We start from the raw sequence: 20,405 nt of genomic DNA on the forward strand, positions 1-20,405 counted from the left end.
CTACTGCTTGAGCCACATCCCCAGCCCCCAGAACACTCCTTTTTTGCCCAGTGGCATAGGGCCTCCTCCCAGGACTGGTGGAGAAATGGACAGGTCCTTCTATTTTGAGATGACATAATCTTGGGCCTGTGCACATGATTCAGTGACAGTTTATCTTCTGATCACTTGTTGGCCTCGTTGGGAAGATTAGGAGCTCTCTTAGTGTCTTTAATGGAATCTTATCAGGTCATTTATAAATTCATTCATTTAAAATGCCTTGGGGGTTGGGCACAGTGGCACACAGCTTGGCTCTTGAGGCTGAGGCAGGGGATCCTAAGTTCAAAGTCAGCCTCAGCAAAAATGAGGCGTTAAGCAACTCAGTGAGGCTCTGTCTCTAAATAAAATACAAAATAGGGCTGGAGATGTGGCTCAGTGGTCTAGTGCTCCTGAGTTCATTCCCTGGTGTCAAAAAATAAAATACTTTGGGGTGCTTCTTAAATATTTCAGTGGCCTCTGAGAGGCAGAGTAGTGTAATGGTAAAGAACACAGCTCTGTAGCCATACTGCCTGGGTTTGAATCCCATCTCTACCACTTACACTTCATGACTTTGGGCAAATTATTTTACCTTTCTGCCTCAATTTCCTCACCTGTAAAATGGGGATATATTAATGATATAATACTTGATAGGGTTGATGTGCCTGTAAATGCTTAGAGCAGTACCTGGCAATAATAAGCACTAACTGCTCTCAGAGATTTCCTGTCCTCAGGGAGCTTACAGCTTCGCAGGGGAGACCAAGCCAACATGAATTAACTCCCCAGATGGATGCAAAACACCAAGCCTATCAAGGGCCTATGATAAAGGGTTAGATTCTCAGTGGGATTAGAGGCAGATTCCCAAAGAAAGGGTTGCCTCAGCTAGAGTCTGAATAGGTGTTATGATGGAAGTCAAAATAGGGTTCCTAGAAGATTGGGAGTGTGTAGACCAGAAATGGACAAGAGGAACCTTATTTTGTGTGTGTGTGTGTGTGTGTGTGTGTGTGTTGGGGGGGGGGACGGTTATTAGGGATTAAGCCCAGGGGTGCTCACTGCGAGGTATATTTCCTAGTCCTTTTAAAAAATTTTTATTTTGTGATATGGGCTCACTAAGTTGCTGAAGGTAACCTTGAACTTGGCTATCCTTCTGCCTCAGCCTCCTGAACCCAGTGAGGAATTATTCTTAGTGATGTACATGCTCTAAATCTAGATGAGTGTATATCTTTGTAAATAATTAATGAGCTGTACCCTAGTGGAAATAAAGAGATACGCATTAGCTAGGTGAGAGGAGGGGAAAGGTTTCAGGCAGAGAGAAGAGCATGTGGGTGAACCCCTGGGGCAGGGGCTGGGGTAAGTACCACAGACTGGAGGAAAAACCAGTGTGGCAGGAGCAGCTGAGCACGAGGCTGTGCATTAGTCACCTTGGTGTTGCTGTAACCACTGCCTGAGATCGTCCACACCTGAAGGTTCACTTTGGCTTCCAGCAGATCATGGAGGAGCCGGGGCCGAGCGGAGCCGCTCACCTCAAGGCCCAGAAGTGAAAGAAAAGGAAGAGATGAGGGGCCACTGTTCCCTTCAGGGGCATGCCCAGAGTGGCCAGAAGACCTCCCACTAGGCCCCATCACTTTGTGTGTGTGTGTGGGGGGGGGGTGCTGGGGGTGGCATCCAGGCCTGCCCATGCCAGGCAGTGGCTCTACCACTGAGCCACATCCCAGCCCACGGACGCACCTCTTTAAGTCTCCACCACCTCCAATAGCCCCATGGGTTGGGGACCAAGCTTCTAACACATGGACCATTGGGGGACACTTAAGATCCAAACTAATAGGCCAGGAGAAGAGTGGGGCTCCTCTGGCTAGGGCCTTGGCCTCAGGAAGGAGGCGCTATCCCAAGGGCCTGGGCTGCTCAGGAGGGAATTTCGCAAGCAGGGTTGGGGCATGGGAGGGGATAGCAGGTCAGCCCTTCTCTTCAGAGGGGCCCAGGGAGGCTAGAGTGGAAGAGCATGGCTTTGTGATAGACTGAGCAAGAGACTGAAGTGGACTAGGGTAATGGACGCAAATGGACGCCTCGGGGAAAAACAGTTTGCCGGACTTGGCTAAGGCTAGCTAACGTGATGGGGAGGCCAAGGGTGGGTCTGAGGTTTCTGGCTTCCACACCTGGGTGGTTAGTCATGCTGAGCACTCAGCTAGGGTGCCAAGGGTTGGGGAGGGCGAGCAGTAGCAGGCTGGCTAGGTGTGTGTACCTTTGGTACATTCAAGAGATGTCAAGCAGGTAGCTGTATGTAAAATATCTTGAACATTGGAATAAAAGTAAATTTTGAAAACATCTGGGTGCATGCATATTCTTGGTGCTCCTCACAGTCCTCGGGCTTTGCAGGCATTGGTCCCATTTCTCTGATGTATCCTGAGTTTCAGAGGTATCATGGTTTCTCAGGACCCCATTCCTAATAAGTGGTAAAGCTGATTTCAAAGCCAGATCCTGTGACTTAAAATTCAGGGTCTGGCCACAGCATCACTGGGTGTCGTTTTTGTAGTTGGCGAGTCCTTGCCATCTTGCCTCGGTTCTGGCCAGCTGTGATCCTGCAGGCTACTGTGCTGATTCTCCGGGTCCCACGGGTCCCTCTTGCAGCCCACTGCTGCCAGCTTTGCATCTTCCAGCTGAGGAACTCTCTGCTCCCCTCTGACTAAGCTTGACTTAGGGTGCTCTGGGGATTTGGGAACCTCAGGCCCCTCTCCATCTGGCCCTCCAGAAGGGCTGGCGAGCATGGCCAGTGCGGGGTGTTTCTCTGGTACTCAGTGGGCTCTCGACTTCTCTGCTGTCTGTGCCGTTCCCCAGAGGCTGTGGGAGGACGAGAGCCCGGGCCTGGCACACGGGAGCGGTGGAATTGTTACTCTCAGCCTGCTTTGGGGCTGAACCTTTCCTCTGGGACAGCTTGATCTCACTGTCCTGCTGCTTCTGGCCACTTGCTTCCTGGGGTCAGGCCCTCTTCCTTCTGCCCTCAGTTATGTCTTCGCAGGGTGCTGACTGCTCTGCTGCACCCCCTGCCCTCCTCCCTGCTATTGAGCTCACCAGAGCCACCCAGATGACTCTGTCCTTGCTGTCCCCTTTGATCCCCCATGGACCTCGGCACTCCTCCCAAGGTATTCTGCGCTGACCACTGGAAGGCTGCGGTTTCAACACCACCGGGTGGCCAGGCCTGTGACGCAGGCTCTCACGGCACTCAGCTCAGAATAGCCCAGCCTTGCTGCTTTTCCAGCTGCCCTATCACTTTGCAAACTGGGATCTAATTTGCTGTCCGCCTCCCCCACCCCAGTCTCTCAGCCAGTGCTGCTTTCTTTGCCCATGAAATATTTATAATCACAGATTATGTTTCTTCTATGAGTATAAACTTGCTTTTGTTTTTTCCCCTTCTGTGCCCTCAAGAAGCCACCCCTGACGGGCCAATCTCTCTGGACTAATGGACTTCACTGCAGTGTCTTTGCTGAAGTGTCTGACTCCACCCATGCTGTGACTCCTGCTAGGCCACTTCAGAAGAAATATGGTGGAAAGAGCTCTAGATTGACAGCTGTGGTTGAGAGACCGGGGTTCCAGTTGGGACCTTGCTGCCACCTAGCTGTGTGACTTTGAGCAGGGCATAGCCTCAGGGGGAAGTGGGAGCTTACTGCATGATGGCTTGGTGCTTGGAAGAGGAGACCACGGTGACACTGACCACAGCCCTCACCCTAGTCACCTTGAAGGGCGTGCCCTTGGCTGCAGACGGGGGCCTGGCCAAAGTGTGGCAGACGGTGCTCACCGTCAACACTCCTGAGACCAACCAACTGTGGCAGGGGGTGTCAGGCTGCGCCTTGAATGTCAGGAAGCCCCTTCCTGGAATCCCCACACCTAAGCTTGCTGTAAGGCAGGCAGCTGGCACCTTGCTCCCATGGGCAGGGTGAGGGGGACCCTCAGCAGACAGCATGGCAGGGCACAGCTCCAGTAGGCAGGCTCCCTGCCGACTCGGCTTCCATCTCAGTCCCCTCCCTGTTCCCCTTTGCCTTTTGTTCTCTCAGAGTCCTCCTCAGAGGCCGAGAAAATTGCATGATACTGAAATCAAATGCTGAACTGAAATTCAACTCTCCCCTTGCAATTGCTGCATTCCTTTCCTCCTTCTAATTTTGTAATTCAATCTTTTTAAAAACGTTGGGGGATTTTGTTTTATTTTTTCCCACCTGGAGGGTGCTTATGGAAATTCAGTTCTCAGCATTTTAGATACTTTCTTGCTAAATTGTTTTGCCAAATATTAATAATTTTCCAAATTATTTCGGCATCAAGCCAGTGGTTCCCAGATCTCCCAACAGTGATAACCTGTTGCCATTGGCTTGGTATTATGACAGGCTGTCCCCTAAGACGTACCAGAGTCATTTAAAAAAATAAACTTATTTTGATAATTTTATTATCAAAAGAGCTCTTGCACAATTGGGATATTCTTGAGTATTATGAAACCTTGATGGGTGAGTGATGTGAGGCCAAATATTTACATGTCAATATTTATATGCTGTCAATAGAGCAGCACTTGGTCATCCAGGACTAAGGATCCAGCAAGCAATCACAGCTGTCCTCCCTGCTGCCCACTCTGGGCTCCCTGTTAATTTGTACCTACTCTCAAGGGGCTGCCTGGCATAGGAGGAGCAGGGAAAGAGAGACCTTCTCTTCCAGGTGCTGGCCTTTTCGAGAGATACCACACCTGGCCTCTGGTGGATTTCCAGGGCTTGGGAGAGGGTGAGCTGACACATCCAGGCTAATCCAGTGCCTTCCTGGTTGGCCATAGCTGATGCCTATAAAGGGACAGGCAAACAAAGGCCAGGGAACAGCATTTGTGTGTCCACATAGCTCACTGGCACGTGTCCTTAGCCAATTGCATTAATTCATTGGCTTTCGGCCAGTTCCAATCAAAGGGTTTCTGGTACAGAAGAATGAACCCCTTGCTTGAACTGAAGTTTGAGGGTGTTCTGTGGACCTTGTTTCTTCAGGATGGGTGCTCACAATTGAAATAGTTACATGCTTCTCCAGTTATTACCAACAGCCTTTGTTTAGACCTCCTGACCCCTTGTACTTAATGAAATTACTTTTGGATAGGTAACTGTTTACACAGAGCTAATCCATATATACATACTCATTTTCTTTTGTTTCATATAGCAATGAATTTTAGTCTTACTCATTCCCTTTATAAGATCATGTATTTGTGTGGTGTGTTTTTGTTTTATTTTATATTTTTGATACTGGGGATTGAACTCCAGGGTGTTCTACCATTGAACTACATCCCCAGCTCTTTAAAAAAAATTTTAAATTTTGAGACAGGGTCTTGTTAAGTTGCTAAGGCTGTCCTTGAACTTGAGATCCTCTTGCCTCAACCTCCAGAGTAACTGGGATTATAGACATGTGCCACTGGGCCTGGCTGCAATAATTCTTCCATATTTCTTATATTCCTAATATTATTTGAAATGTAAAATCTTGCTGGATGCAGTGGAGTGTGTGTTAATCCCAACTGCTCAGGAGGCTGAGGCAGAAGGACTCCAAGTTCCAGGCCAGTCTGGAAAACTTAATAAGAGCCTGTCTCAAAACAAAAAGGGGTGAGGATGTAGCTCAGAGGCAGAGTGTCCCTGGGTTCAATCTCCAGTGCTGGGGGTGGTGGTGGTGAAAAAATAAGTATTGCCTTAAAAAAATGACTAATGACTGATGCCTTAAAAAAATGACTCATGACTAAACCAAGCCCACTTTGAAATGTGTTTCCACTGGCTATCCCCAAGCATAAACCTGAGCTCGTGGCTCTGGGCTGCCTGATGGGAATTGCTAATGGTAGGAACCAGAAGAGCCTGAGTCTACTCACTCCTGACCACGCCCGGCTTCTGGCTCTGCCTGTCTCATTTCCTGTCCCTTCTCCCCAGGGACTAGGCCTGAGCTGTATTCTTCCCTTCAGTTTAGGACTGTGGCTCTATGATGTCTTCAAACTTGGTATTCCCATCATCTGGCTCATAGTAGGCACACAGTTAAGTGTTGATTTAATAAATCATTCCTGTTCAAGCTTGTGGTGAGGTTTTTATGGTTATTTTTTTGTGGTGCTGGGGATGGAACCCAGGGCCTCACACATGCTAAGCAAGAACTCTAGAACCGAGTTACACTGCAGCCCAAGGTTAAGGCTTTAAGGGAACCTCCTGAAGTGCCTCCTAAGTAACGAGTGTTAGTCTAGAGTGCACTTGGAGTTTTCCTTTTGAGCTGGGAGTGTATAGGGCATCTTTCTCCCAAGGCCAAGGCCTTGTCAGAGTCAACCCATCTGTGGCTTAAAAAGTTTATTTCCAAACAAAGCTAAAGTGAACTCCCATCAGTTAGGTTTGGACCCTTCACTGACCACAGAGACTTGGGGGCTGAAGACTCCCCAGATTTAACTTATGAAAGTATCAGATTCGGGTCGGGAATGTGGGTTTTCTGATTCTCCTCCTGGGCCACAGCATTTTATTCCATTACAGCTTGAAAATCTGATGAACTTTCTGAAGAATAATTTTGCATGGGGCCATCATGATGCATCCTGAAGGGACAGGAGGCAGCACAGCCTGCAAGGAGCTAGGGAATCTTGGCTGCCCCCGAGTGGCCTCCTGAGGCAGAGTGACCCAGCGATAATGAAGGGAGGGAGGGAGGCAGGCGGGGAGTGCTATGGTCTAACTCCTCTTCTCTGAGTCCGTTCTTCACCCCTGGACCGAGAGCTTGGAAGCTCCCTTCCTGCTTTCTTCCCTCCTCCTGAGTAGTGGGTGCTTCTTCACTGGGACCCCATGATTTCTGAGCCCCTGCTGGCAGGCTTCCTCTGTGGAACACTGTTCCCTTCTTGGAGTGCTTTTGCCTTGGTGGTCTTCCTCCATGCCTGCTGCTAGGGCTTTTGCCAGCCTTGAATTTCTATGACTCCAGGCCCGATGATCACTCTGGGTGAAGGTAGGGCTGATATTCCTGTTTTAAAGATGGGAGAGAGCTGGGGGGTGCAGCTCAGTGGTGAGCACTTGCCTAGCAGGTGAGAGGCCCTGTGTTCAAGTCCCACGCTGTGGTGGCAGGGGGGCGATGGGAAACTGAGTATGTAAGCAGGGACACTAGGCCCAGTGTTCTTGTTCTTCCGCTGCGGGGGGCTGCTGTGTCCAGTCCTTCCCCAGCAGAACGTGTCTCACACTAGGGTGGCATTAGACAAACCCTATCAGGATGGTAGCAGTCTGTCTTGGACATAGCTCTATCATCTGTCAGTCAATGTGGAAAAATACTGAGCGCTCAAAGGTTAAAATTTGAACTCTCAAAAAAGAAAAAAAAAATTGAGGGGCTGTGGCTCAGCGGTGGAGCACTTGCCTCGCAAGTGTGAGGCACTGGATTCGAGTCTCTGCACCATATAAAAATGACTAAAAGCTATTGTGTCCATCTACAACTAAAAATATTAAAATAAAAATTGAATCCTCAAGTTAGAAGTCTGTATATCAAAGTCTAGTGTGGGGTTGGTAAAAATTCAAACATTTGCAGACTGTTTACAAGGACCCTTGCTTAAGGATCTATACACAGCTCCCATAGATCCTTACCCCATGGACTTGACCCATTCTGGCCAGATGCCCAGTGGTTCCTGCTCATGGGGTGTCTTCCCAAGCCAAGTCTATACCGATGACCCAGTTAAACAGGAGTTCACATTTTATGTGCAAAGAATCACCGTGTTCTTTCTTGGGGAGAAGCTATGGTGTGGTGTGTTTTTTTGTTATTTTTGGTTTTGGTTTTTGTGGTACTGGGGATTTAACCCAGAAGCACCCTACCACTGAGCTATATCTGCAAACCTCCTCCCCGCTTTTTTTGAGACAGGGTCATGCTATGGTGCCCAGAACTTGCAATCCTCCTGCCTCAGCCTTCAAAGCCTGGGATTATAGGCATATGCCACCATACCTGGGTTTAAATGGTATTCTTGGAAGCAGTAGTAGTCCTCGGGCTTTGGCAGGGTACAGATAAGGCAGTAAGAGCAGATGCACATGAGGGAAAGTGACTCTGTGTCACTACAACTTGACTTCAGTGTTCTTCAGTTCTCATTCTCAGGGTATCAGTTTCTTCTTTCTCTTTCTGCCACCCTCCCTCCTTCCCTTCTTTCTGTCTCTCTCTCTCTCTCTCTCAAAAGGGGTTGAACCCAGAGGTGCTCTACTATTGAGCTACATTTCCAGCCTTCTTTTTTTTTTTTTGTACTGGGGATTGAATCCAGGGGCGCTCCACCACTGAGCCACATCCCCAGCCCTTTTTTATACTTTATTTAGAGACAGGGTCTTGCTAAGTTGCTTAGGTCCTTGCTGAGTTGCTGTGGCTGGCTTTGAACTTGTGATCCTCCTGCCTCAGCCTCCTTAGGAGCTGGGATCATAGGTGTGCACCACCACAGCTGGCTGTCTGTTGTTTCTTTTTGACAAGCCTTCTCTTTCCTCCCCTTGTTTTCTCTACCCTCTCCACCCACAATGTTGTGGAATAAAATTTACTGATGGACTAAAGTTCAATTGTTTTTTTCCTTTCCATTTTTGGAGGGGGAAAAAAAGGCTGTATAAGAGATAGGCCATGGTACTCACCTGGAGACATTTGGCAACATCTAAAGACATTATTGGTTGTCATAGTGACATTGGCAGCTCTAGTGGGTAGAGACCAGGGATACTGCTGGCCATGCAATGTATAGAACGGTCCTCATAACAAAGCAGCTCTGGCCCCAAGTGTCAATAGCACCGAGGATGAGACTTAGTGGGGCCTGTAATGTGTAGAAGGGACAGAGAGTACCTGGGATTCAGTAAACTAACTGTTGGCTCATAAATAATGGTGTAGGATGAGACCTATGGAATTCTACTTGACCACTTGACCAGTCATGATTTGAGACCTAGTGGCTGGAGCAGGTAATAGAAAATTCAGAAAGGTTGCAGCTTCCCGAAGGGTTGCAACATGGACCAATAGAGGAATGGAGTGATTTGGCCCATAGAATGAGCTTGGGGACCTGATCCACATGAGCGCATGCACAAGCTCCTGGGCTGGGGGCCAAGGTCGAGCTTTGGCTTGGACTTGGCTGCTGACCCACGTGTTGGTTCACCCTGGCTGGTCACTGCTCGGAGCCTTGGTTTCTGCCATGCCCTTGTTCTCCGTGACTGTCCTAGTGATGGTGCTTGCGACCTTCCCACCTTACGAATCTGACAGCTGTGGAGTCACTTTTGAGCTTGTCCTGTTTTTCCCTTTCCATTTTGGGTCTTGGCAAAGTGTTGCACATTCTCCTACAGAAGTAATATTCCTCCTCCTTCCAGAATTTGGTCAATCTGCTCCTTCTCCATCCCAGGGTTCCTACCCAGCCTGGGCATACTGCCAACTCATCACGACAATCTAGCCACCCACCAGAGGCAGCTCCTGGAGGAAGAAGCCATCTCTCTTTCAGCCTGGATCTGCATCACGTGCTGGTAGAAGCAGAGAGGAAAAAACTGCTGCGTATGGTGGTGGTGCATACCTGCAATCCCAGTGATTTGGGAGGCTGAGGCAGGAGGATTGCAAATTGCAGGCCAGCCTTAGCTATTTAGCAAGGCCCTATGCAACTTGGTGAGATCCTGGCTCAAAAAATAAAAAGGACTGGAGATGTGACTCAGTGGTAGAGCACCCCTGGGTTAAATCCCAATAAGCAAAAAAAAAAAAGTGGTTTATTGGGCCCATGATGTGCTGGGTACTTTGGATTCTCTTCCAAGTTGTCCTCACAGTGGTGCTTGTGTCACTGTGTGCCTGATTTATGAGTGAGAAAAACCAGGCTAAGAGGAGCTCAGGGACGCGTGGGAAAGTGCCAGGTTGGGATTTGAAACCAGGATCGCTTGATCTCATAGCTCCTGCCCTTTCTGCTGCACCAACCTGTAGTGGAAATATTTTTTGGTACTGTGCCCTCCTTAGGCTATTAAAGTTGTTTTCCGGAAGTAGCCATTGGATGACCACTGTGGACACCGCCGTGCTCCCAGTTGCCCATCAGTTCACCTCCTTCAAGCCCAAGCCAAGAGCTGTGCTTCCTGGGGAGCCTGGCCTCTGCCTTGTTTAACAACACAGCTTCCCGCCACTCCACAACTTGGTCATCTGCTGTGGCCAAGGAAATGGGCCCTTATCTTCCCCTCTCTGCCCCTGGCCCACAGGGGCTTCCTGGGGCTGGAGTCTTGTCTTGGTTCACCACGGGGCTCTCAGCACCCAGCGCCTACTGGATTCCTAATGTTCCCTGAATGAATTATCGGTGGAGGGTGTGGGTTTTTCCCCATCCCCATGGAAGGCTGCCTCTCTGCTTCACCAAACCTAGTTCCTCAGCCCCTGGAAAATCCAGGCCAAGGAAGTCCTGTGGAGACTCACTAGACAGTTCAGCTTGCTAGTCCCTTCTTCATGGAGATGGGGTTTTGTCCCACTCCAAGACTTCTCATTCCCTCCTCCTTTCTCCTGCCCTGTCCACACAGTTGCTGCTGTTGCATCCAGCACAAGCCATGAAGGGCCCACTGATGTGTTTTTGGCTAGCAACATCCTTTCCTCCCCAGGGTGGTGGCCGGTCATTCCGAGGAACTTTGCTCAGACACCTCATCCAGCAAATACTGTTAACAACTGACATTTATGGTATGAAGTTGGACGCTTAATTTTCCTTGGAGAGTCCTTCCCACCCCTTCTATCCTGCTCTGCCCTGGGGGAGGGGGCAAGCTGTGTGGTTCACTAGAGTGGGAGGTACCAGCAGGAGCTTGAAGGACAGGAGAGAGGAGAGGGAAGGTATGGGGTATCTGTCACTACCCCCTTTTCTCCAGGAAGGGCTGGCCACATCCCTGTTCACATCACAGCTGCTCTCCACTTTCTTCAGGGACTGGACCCTGGGCATCGTGATACTCAAATCATCCCAATTTGGCCCTGAGTGGCCCACCTGTTGCCTGCTCCAGCCCTGCCCAGTGCGAACATTTAAGTTTGCACCTAGACGGGCGAATGTGCTCCCGGCCCTGGAGAAGCTCCTGGGAGGACACAGCCCCGCGGACAGTTTCATTCTACTTCAGCAAGGATTGGGATGCCTGTGTGCTATGGCAGTCAACCCAGGAGAGCCAGAAAGACTTCCAGAGGAGATTCCAGAGCCCGGAGGCTGAGACCTCAGCAAGGGTTAGTCAAGTGACAGGTTCAAGTGGGAACACCCCTCGCTCCAGCCAAAGCCAGACATGTGACAACAAGTGAGGTATACTGAGACCTGCCCTCAGTTTGAGGTTCACAGAGGTGACAGGGAGCTGGGGATGGGGTAAGCTAGGTCAGGGAGGGCCATGTAGGCTGCACCATGACAGGGACTTTAACATTGTCACTCTCCTGCTTCAAACACCCCTGGCTCCTCACCCCGGGTGAGTCTTTATTTATTTATCTTTATTTTTGGTCCTGGAGATTGAACCAGGTCACTTTACCACTGAACTTTTTAGCCTCAGCCCTTTTTATTTATTTTTTTTTTTATTGAGTTGGGTTCTTGAGAAGTAGTTGCTAAAGCTGGCCTGGAACTTGAGATCTTCCTGCCTCAGCTTCCTGAGTCTCTGGAATTGTGCCACCACGCCTGGCCCAGATGAATATTTATAGATGGCTGTGTAGAGAACTCCTCTAAGGAGATGGAAGGGGGCCCAGGCAGGAGACAGGGAATTCAGTAAGCTCAAATGGTGATGAGAAGCCTGTGGTGATGGCACTTGCCTGTAGTCCCAGATACTCAAGAGGCTGAGCTAGGAGGATCGCTTGAGTCTAGGAGTTTAAGGCCTGGGTAACAGAATGAGATCATGTCTCTTAAAAAAAAAAAAAAGTTAATGAGAGAATTAAGGTGGGGTAAGATAGGGGTGGAAGACAGGGGTCAAGAGAGATTTGGTGGAAGACATTGAGCAGGTTGAAGTAGCTTGGCATAGAGAAGTATCCAAAAATTGAAGTTAGCACAACTAAATATTTTGGGATAAGCTGTTGAGGGATGGGATTTGTATGGAGAGGAACTCCAAAGGGAAGAATAATGGGTAGGGGGGCTGCAGGCTGTGCCCGTTAGGGAGCTTGACCAGCTCAGCAGGTGATTGGTGGAGACGTGGGCTAAGAGCGCCCCAGGGGAGATGTCCACAGCTTTCTTTGTGCAGCTGCGCAGGCCACTGGGTTCTGTGGGGAGGTCTGGTTGGAAGGCTGTGTGATCTGAGTCGGGGGGCTGTTGCCCTTTGCATTCTGGAGCAGCCTCTCTCTGGGACAAGGCTATGGCCTTGAAATAAAATGCATCCATGTGTCCCTGCACTTTCAACCTACTGGGCCACCCAACTCATACATCCCCAAAGTGGGATGGGCAAGATTTAAACAGAGTTGGAAAGAGGTGAGGCCCCTGGGTCTTCTGGCTCAGTGGGTGAGGTGGGATCCTCATAGGATCCAGGATCCTGGGAGGAGAGGGAAGGGAGGAAGGGAGTCTTGTCTGCCTGTTGAGTTGCACAGTTTGGGAGTTGACCGGAAATGCAAAACCTCAGGCCAGGGGAGAGAACAGAGTGAGAGATTTCAGAGGCATCAGGATACAGGTGGTATTTCAAATCATGAGGTCACCCAAGGAGAGGGGAGGGAGGGAGGGAGGAGCTATAGCCCAGGGCACAGACAACAGGGAGGTTCTAGAGGTGAGCGTGGAGAAGGAAGCTGCGCGAGGGATCAAGAAGAAATGGTCAGGTCGTGAGGAGAACTGGGGAAGTGAGGTTTGAGGAGAGCGTGGTCAACCTCATCAGACAAAGTGATGCCACAGAGGGATATGAAGCGACCACAAGCTGTCACCAGTGGAACTTGGGGTCAAGGGCAGCCTGCAATGGGGTGGGGAGGAGATGGGTTAGGAGATGATCACTGGAGGTGCCCATAACTTCTTCAAGGAGCTTGGCTGAGAAGGGTAGGAGAGATGAGCTGTAGCAAAAGGGGACTTAAGGACTTTTTTTGTGAACACATAGGCTCTTCCCCTGCTGTGAGAGGCTTCTGGTGAGAAGATGTTAGCACGGTAAGTACTAAGAGGCACCAAGCTCAGTAAGAGATGAGGCACTGGGATGGGGTTTCATTCCAAGGACCCTCTCAGGGTGCTCTGACCCAGTGGAGCTGACACTCCCGGAGGAAAGTAAAGCAAGACTGCCGGATTGAGGACCAGGGTCCTGGGTGAGGGTGGGCAGGGACCCCAGGAGGGATAGAATCTGACTTATATAGGAGGATACTTTGATGGGGACAGTGGATAACCATTTGACACCATCCCTGGATTCTGTATCTCTGATCATCCAGTGATCACCTAATGGTAGCTGTGTTAGCTTTTTGTTGCTGTGACCAAAGTAACTGACACCCACACTTGGACAATAAAGGTTTATTTAGGTTCATGGTGTCAGAGGTTTCACTCCATGGTTGGCCAACGCCAGGGCATACACATCATGGCAGAAGGACGTGGCGGAGTAAAATAATTCACCCGGTGGCATCTGAGAAGCAGAGGAACAGGTGGGAGAAGGGGCCAGGGGCAAGACAGAGTCCCCAGGGCCATGCCTCCAGTGACCTATTTCTTTCCATGATGTCCCACCTGTCTCCAGTTTATACCACTTCCCAGTGGCCCATTAAGCTATCAATGGATTAATCCACTGATGCAGTCAGAACCTCATGATCAAATCACTTTCCCACCTCTGAACATTGCTGCACTGGGGACCAAGTCTTGGACACATGAGTTTTGGTGGGGGATATTCCAAAGCCAAACCATATTAGTGACTTTGTGTCCTTTCAGATGCTGGGCGTTGCCAAGGGTTACGGCAATACAGATCACATTTAGAACGCTCCGGACCTGACTCCTGTTCTAAGCATTTCATGTGCCCAGTATCATCGCGTCTTCCCAGCGGCCCCCTGTGAGCTTCTGTTGATTCCACTGGGTTTTGCCCTGTGTGACAGATGTGGGGACCAAACCTCAGAGAGGTGGGGTCACTTGCCTAAGGTCTTAGGCTGGGAAATGGTGGGGCCTAAGTGCTCTGCAGTGAGAGGGAGATGCTGCTGGAGGGGAGGCCGTGGAGACAAGGAGACCACAGAAGGAGCCCCAGGAGGAGAGATGCCAGGAACCTGAGCAAGTGAACGGGCATCTCACCCTCGGAGCCTGGCTGGGGCGGGTGTGGACTGGCTGCTCCGAGAGGCAAGCCTGCCTGCGTGGGAGGGTGTTGAAAGCCTGGGGCGGGGGAGGCTGTGTGCTGGGAGTGAGGGGGCAGCGTGGGAAAGGCGAGGACAAGGACCCAGAAGGGTTATCATGCCCCCCACCATTTCCTGTCCACCTGAGGAGGACTGTCCAGCAGGGCTTGGTGGCCATGTGGGTGTGAGGAAGGAGGGGAGGTGGCTGGGGACATCCTGGTTGTGGTCTGCAGGAGAGGGGATGTGCCCCTTCTCTATTACAGGGTTTGCTGCCCAGGACAGAGTCACTCTGCTCTCCACTGTCTCTGGGTTTTGAATACACTTCTGTCCCTCGGTGCCACACGAGATTGTACTTATTAAATTACATGTCCAGTGACTCTAGAAAATGTGTCATTTGGGAGAGCAGGAAATATCTTTTTGCATTTCTAGTGTTTAGTGCAATGTCAGCACCTGAGAATATCGCTTGAACTTAGTTGTATTGCTTTTGTCCTGTGAGTTCCTCAAGGGATAGAAGTGTCCAGCGTGGGGCTGGGGCTGAGGCTCAGCGGTAGAGCCCTCGCTTAGCACATGGGAGGCCCTGGGTTCGATCCTCAGCACCACATATAAATAAATAAAATGAACATATTGTGTCCAACTACAACTAAAAAATAAATATTAAAAAAAAGAAGTGTCCAGCATGGGCTAAGCCCAGTGATGCCCACCTGTAATCCCAGCAGCTTGGGAGGCTGAGGCAGGAGGATCATGAGTTCAAAGGTAGCCTCAGCAACTTAGTGAGACCCTGTCTCTAAATAAAATACAAAAAAGGGTTGGGGATGTGGTTCAGTGGGTAAGCACCCCTGGGTTCAATCACTGGTTAAAAATGAGAAGTGCTTGGCACAGAGCAATGATCAAATTTGAAATTTGTTCCAGCACCCTGGAGACTCCTCAGGGGAGGGCCAGGGCTAGTGCCTCTCTGAAAATCACCCATTCATTCGCTCACGCACCAGGACATACAGTCACATGTCTTCTCACCCACACGCCTGAGCACACAGTGCGCGCGCGCACACACACACACACACACACACACACACACACACACTGCCTCTGTCAGAGCTGCTCCCCAGGCCTGGGCAAGGCAGGCCTGGCCTGCAGCCTCCCGGTGACAATGCTGCTGCACAACTTCGAGGGCCGGGGCCAGGAATCTGGTGTCATTGCTCCTAATTTGTCCACGACAGACTTAGGCTCAGAACTCAAGGGGGCTGCAGATGCCCTTGAGAAAGTCCCCTTGCCTAAAGCACTTGGCTGGGAGGGACAGGCTGCAGCGTGCCTAGGCTGGGCATGGAGCACAAGGGGTTTCACTTACTTTCCACCTGGGCAGGTATTACCTGCCTCCCTTTGTAATGAGGTTCAGGTGTTAATTTGTTGCCCAAACCACCTGGTGAGGGGCGGAGCCAGGCTCTGATATAGGGACTGACCCCCAAGATCCTCTTTTTTAGCACTAGATGGAGCCGGGGCTGGCAAAGTGAGGGAGAGAGGGGCTTCGTGCTTCCACTGGTCCTTTTGAGCCTGAAACATGGCGCTGCTGGGACATAAGGTTTCAAAAGCTGATGCAAGTCAGCACTTCTCAGCTCTTCTGGGGCTCTTTGAAAGCCTGGAGCTCAGTAAGGAGAGGGACGCTCTCCCCAGTGTGTGCATGGAGGTAACTTTGGGTACAATTTTAGAAGTGGGAGCCCCCAAGGCCTCCAGTGACTCCCAGGTGTAGAACCCCCTGGAGAGTTAGAAAGGGGTTTATTAGCAAGGTCACGGATGATGTCATCTGTATGAGACAAGGTAAATAATCAGGTAAATAAGCCAAGCCCACCATGGCACGGGATACTGCATAGCAGTCCTGAGCAGGCGCCGTGCGAGTAGACATGGATGTAGGTCTCAAAAGACGTGCGGCTGAGTGGGAGAAGGCACATGGAAGGGTAAGGCACACATCACTCACGTCAAATAAAGTAAAAGCACTCAACCATATTACTTATTTCCTACAGATGTAGAAAATTCTATGTAAATGCACACAAAAGCCCTGGAACGACACTCAAGACTGCCAATAGCAGAGGTTCCTTTGGTGGAGGGAGGAGGTCCCAGTCCAGGGGAGACAGCCCTATCTATAGTACTTAATTCTTAAATAAGGAGAATGCATCCCTTTATTATTTATATACTTAAAACTAACTTTGTGAAATAGAGCACTGACTGGGCCATCTGTAGAGGACAATTCGCTTCCATAGCCATGTCACTGGGAGGCTGTGGTGCTGTACTTCCTGTAATCCCAGTGACTTGGAAGACTGAAGCAGGAAGATGGCAAGTTCAAGAGTTCAAGGCTAGCCTGGGCAACTTACTGAGACCCTCTCCCCAAATAAAGAATGAAAAGTACTGTGGATGTAGCTCAGTGGTAAGGCAACACACACACACACACACACACACACACACACTCACACACACACAAATGTATATGGCATGCACTCTGGGTATATGGGAAGAGGAGAGACAAGAAGAGGGATTTTGAAGGAGGTGGTATAGGGTAGGAGAAAATCTTCCTGTTATACAAGCCTAGATTCCAATTCTGACCTTGACAATGACCTGCCAATAACCTTGGGCAAGTCTCTTAACCTTCTGAGCCTCAGCCCACTTGTTTGTGAAATGGAGATGGTTATGCCTGCCTTCCAGGGCTCTTGTGAGGATGTGGGGTAAGATAAAGATCTAGCACACAGTAGGTACTTAATGCATCATAGGCTTTATTGTTCTTTCAACTTTTAGCCAAAAAAATATTCAAGCTCTCATGAGGTGACAATTGGGTTAAGGACTTTGGGACTATCTGGATATATCTGAGAAGACTTCCTGGAGGAGGAGAAGTTGGAACTGCTCATTCTTTATGGAAAGTGAGGCCAAGTGAGATAGGCTGTGTGCAGAGGCCGGAGAGGGAGCGCCTGGGTGGCTCACTTCCATGTCATAGATGAAGAGACTGGGAGAGTCTCCTAACCTGCCCCCATACACAGCTGGGATCACAGAGCTAATCACTTGGAAAGAGCTGGACCGAGGAAGAGCAATGAGAAAATGCAGAGAATCAGGGTAGTCCCGTGGGAGGGGAAAGGGCCAAATGTGCTTTGTAGTCAGAAAGTCTGCTGAAGAGGGGCATGCTGGGAGTTAATGGCCAGCCGCTCCCTTGATGAGTGCAGGCCCAGGGGAGGGTGCAGGGCCTGAGGTCTTACAATCGCAAGATGCTCATGACAGCTTGGCCAGCAGCTCTTCATCTCCCTAGGGTCCAAGCTGAGATCCTCTGGTCCAGCCCTCACTCAGGAAGGGATGGCCTGCTGAGCAGTCCTGGGAGCTAGCTGGCCGTCCTGTGTCAAATGAAGTCAGCACATACCCTGCCACCGGCAGTTTCATGCTCTCTCTTTTCAGGAAGGGCCATAGGGATCCTGTGAGGATGCTCACAGCGGTAGGAGTGTGGGAGGGAACCTGGGTGCCCCTCACTCTCAAATTGGGTAAGTAAGTGAGGAGTGCCCACCAGGGACTAAACCTGTCCACATCAATATGGGTGGGTTTTAAAAACATGGTGCTGAGTGAAAATAAGAAATATCTAAGGTACCTAGTATGAAACTAAAAAGATACGTGTTCTGGATTTGCAAGAGCACATGCAAATGGTTGGCTACGGGTGGCAGGTGAGGGAGTGGGATAAAAGTGAGATAAATACAGCTGGGTGTGGTGGTGTCCACACCTGTAATCCCAGCCACTCAGGAGGCTGAGGCAGGAGGATTCCAAGTTCAAGGCCAACCTGGGCAACTTAGAGACCTTGTGTCAAAATTAAAAATATGAAGGGTTAATGATACAGCTTAATTGTAGAACGTCCCTGGGTTCCATCCCCAGTACCAAAAGGAGAGAGGAAGAGAAAGAGAGGAAGAGAAATATAAAGGGTGGGTGGTGAAACCCAGTCCTTCTGCCATGGGAAGGGAGGCCGAGGGCAAACCCATATTTCTGTGCACATTACGCCATCTAGTGGACATGACATGAAGGCTCCCAGCTGCCCCATCCCAAGTGGTGTGCAAAGTTAGCATGCGGACACCACAGGTAGGAGCTCCTAGCCTGGGCCCCCGGAGCAGAGGTGAGGTGTGACAGCTGACCAGGGTCACCTGGGGCTCAGCAATCTGCTGTGGTCTGGCTATTGGGGACGCAACCATTTCTGGTGCAGGGTGGGGAGGGTCCTGACAGACTTGCCTGCCCCTACTCCCCAGAGGGCCTGCTAACTTTAGGGGCCACTCCTCACCACCCCTTGTGGCAGGCAGGCAGGTGGTTCCTGGGTCTCAGAAGCCCAATCCCCACACGTGGCCCTTGGTCCTGGCAGGAAATGGAGCATCTGGCAGGACCTTTGTGAAAGCAAAAGGACAGAGAAGAGTCGGGATTGGAAATGCTCAGAGTTCTGAGAGCGCAGACTGACCCGGATGTGGCACAGAGGAGAGCCGGCAAGCAGGACCCTGCAGCATGGACTAGTCCCTCGTGCCTCCGTTTCCCTTCCTTGGCATGCAGCAGTGCCTTTCTTATGAGGATGTTGTGAATGGAAAAAAAGCACATACCTCACCCCTTCCAGGTGAGGACTACCTGTGTGCTGGCTGCTCTCTGAGGGCTTCCCCACCCCTGTGAAGCCGACTCTCTGCCAGAGAGTGGGGGCTGTGGGCTCTGGGGAGGGTGGGGCCTGGGACTGTGGAGCCTGGAGAGGAAGCCCTGTGCCGATGCCTGTAATCCCAGAGGCTCGCAAGGCTGAGGCAGGAGGATCCTGAGTTCAAAGCCAGCCTCAGCAACTTAGTGAGGCTCTAAGCAACTCAGTGAGACCCTGTCTCTGAATCAAATACAAAAAAAAGGGCTGGGAGTGTGGCTCAGTGGTTAAGCGCCCCTGAGTTCAAATCCCTAGTATTCTAAAAAAAAAAAAAAAGCCCTGTGCTGTTGGGGTCACTGGCAGCAGTTTCTGGGGTTCCTGACTGGGAATGGACTCTAGCTATGGGTGCCGACCAGGCTGGGAGACAGGCAGAGTGAGTCGGTGGGGACATCCCATCTCGGGGTCTGTGCAGTGCTCCCTTAGCTTCAGCCTGGGCTTCTCTGCTCCCCCGTCTCCTCCCCAGCCAGGCTGATGGGGAGTGTGTGAGGGGATGAAGGAGCCCCTGTCTGGGGCAACTGGCTGTCCTGGGCCCTCTAGGTTTGAGGAGCCCTGCCTGTTCCACCCCTGTGACTCTCTGCACCCCCTGATCACGTTTCTCCATCTCCCTTCCCTCCCCTCCACCAGCCTCTGTCTTCCCACTTAGTTCAGCTGCCCACCCCCCCTCCCCAACCTCAGGCTCCTGCACCAGAGTCATTTTTCTTTCTCTTTATTTTTTGGTGCTGGGGATCGAACCCAGTGCCTCACGCCTGCTAGGCCAGCACTCCGCCACTGAGCCACAGCCCTGGCCCAGCCCCCTGCTCTTCCTGAGCACACCGAGCCCTTTCTTCCCTCCTGGCCTCTGCACCTGCTGTTTTCTACCTAGAACGGGCTTCCCTCTCATCCTCCACCTCCAGTGTCACCTCCTGGAGAGGTCCTCTAGGACCACCGGCTCTAAATCTCCTGCCTTGTTGTTCTGCTCTCCCTTACCTGGTTGTCTTCTTCTAGGGCTTGTCCCAGTAGGAATTTTTTCTGCTTTTTGACTTGGTTATGAGTTCCATGAAGCTGGGATTCTTAACTGGGGATCATGGGAGATGAATTGACTTGACAAGTTTCAATCTTGACCTCTCCAATTACCAGTGGCACCTGCTTATCTGGGAGACCCTGTCAGGGGAAGGGCTTGTACCTCATCCACGCTGTGTTCTTGGCACCGAGCCCTGGGCCTGGCCCACAGGGGCCCCATGGGCTCTCCCCGAGGCCTGCCTGCCCTTCCTTGTCTGAGCCTCCTTTTCCCTTTAAGTCTCTTGTGGTCTTCTGACAGTTTCTAGTGCCTGTCACACGGAGCCTGGCATCTCCCAGGGTGGGGGTGGCAGGTCCCAGGTCTCTGCCACCAATTTTGCTTCCAAGTCCAAGGCAGGATTTTAAAGAGGGGCTTGGGGTACATTCCTGCTATAGTATTGGAGGCCTCTGCCCTGTCCTCAGACTGGGTGACAGGACAATGACCTAGAATGGTCTGCTCAACTTGAGAGACTTGCAGAGAGTCAGGAGGGTCCAGGGAGGCGCTTGGGCCGGAGTGACCAGGCTGCAG

General features: G+C 50.8%; 1 long non-coding RNA gene across 1 annotated transcript; it reads left to right on the plus strand.

Moving 5' to 3' along the window:
• Positions 1 to 10,897: 10,897 nt before the first annotated feature.
• On the plus strand, positions 10,898 to 13,393 carry LOC114104401 (uncharacterized). The gene is made up of 2 exons (XR_003584836.2): positions 10,898 to 11,160; positions 12,978 to 13,393. It is a non-coding gene; the product is annotated as an uncharacterized lncRNA (long non-coding RNA).
• The last annotated feature ends 7,012 nt before the right edge of the window (positions 13,394 to 20,405 follow it).

The sequence above is a fragment of the Marmota flaviventris genome, chromosome 6, assembly GCF_047511675.1.
Source record: "Marmota flaviventris isolate mMarFla1 chromosome 6, mMarFla1.hap1, whole genome shotgun sequence".
NCBI classification, from domain to species: domain Eukaryota; kingdom Metazoa; phylum Chordata; class Mammalia; order Rodentia; family Sciuridae; genus Marmota; species Marmota flaviventris.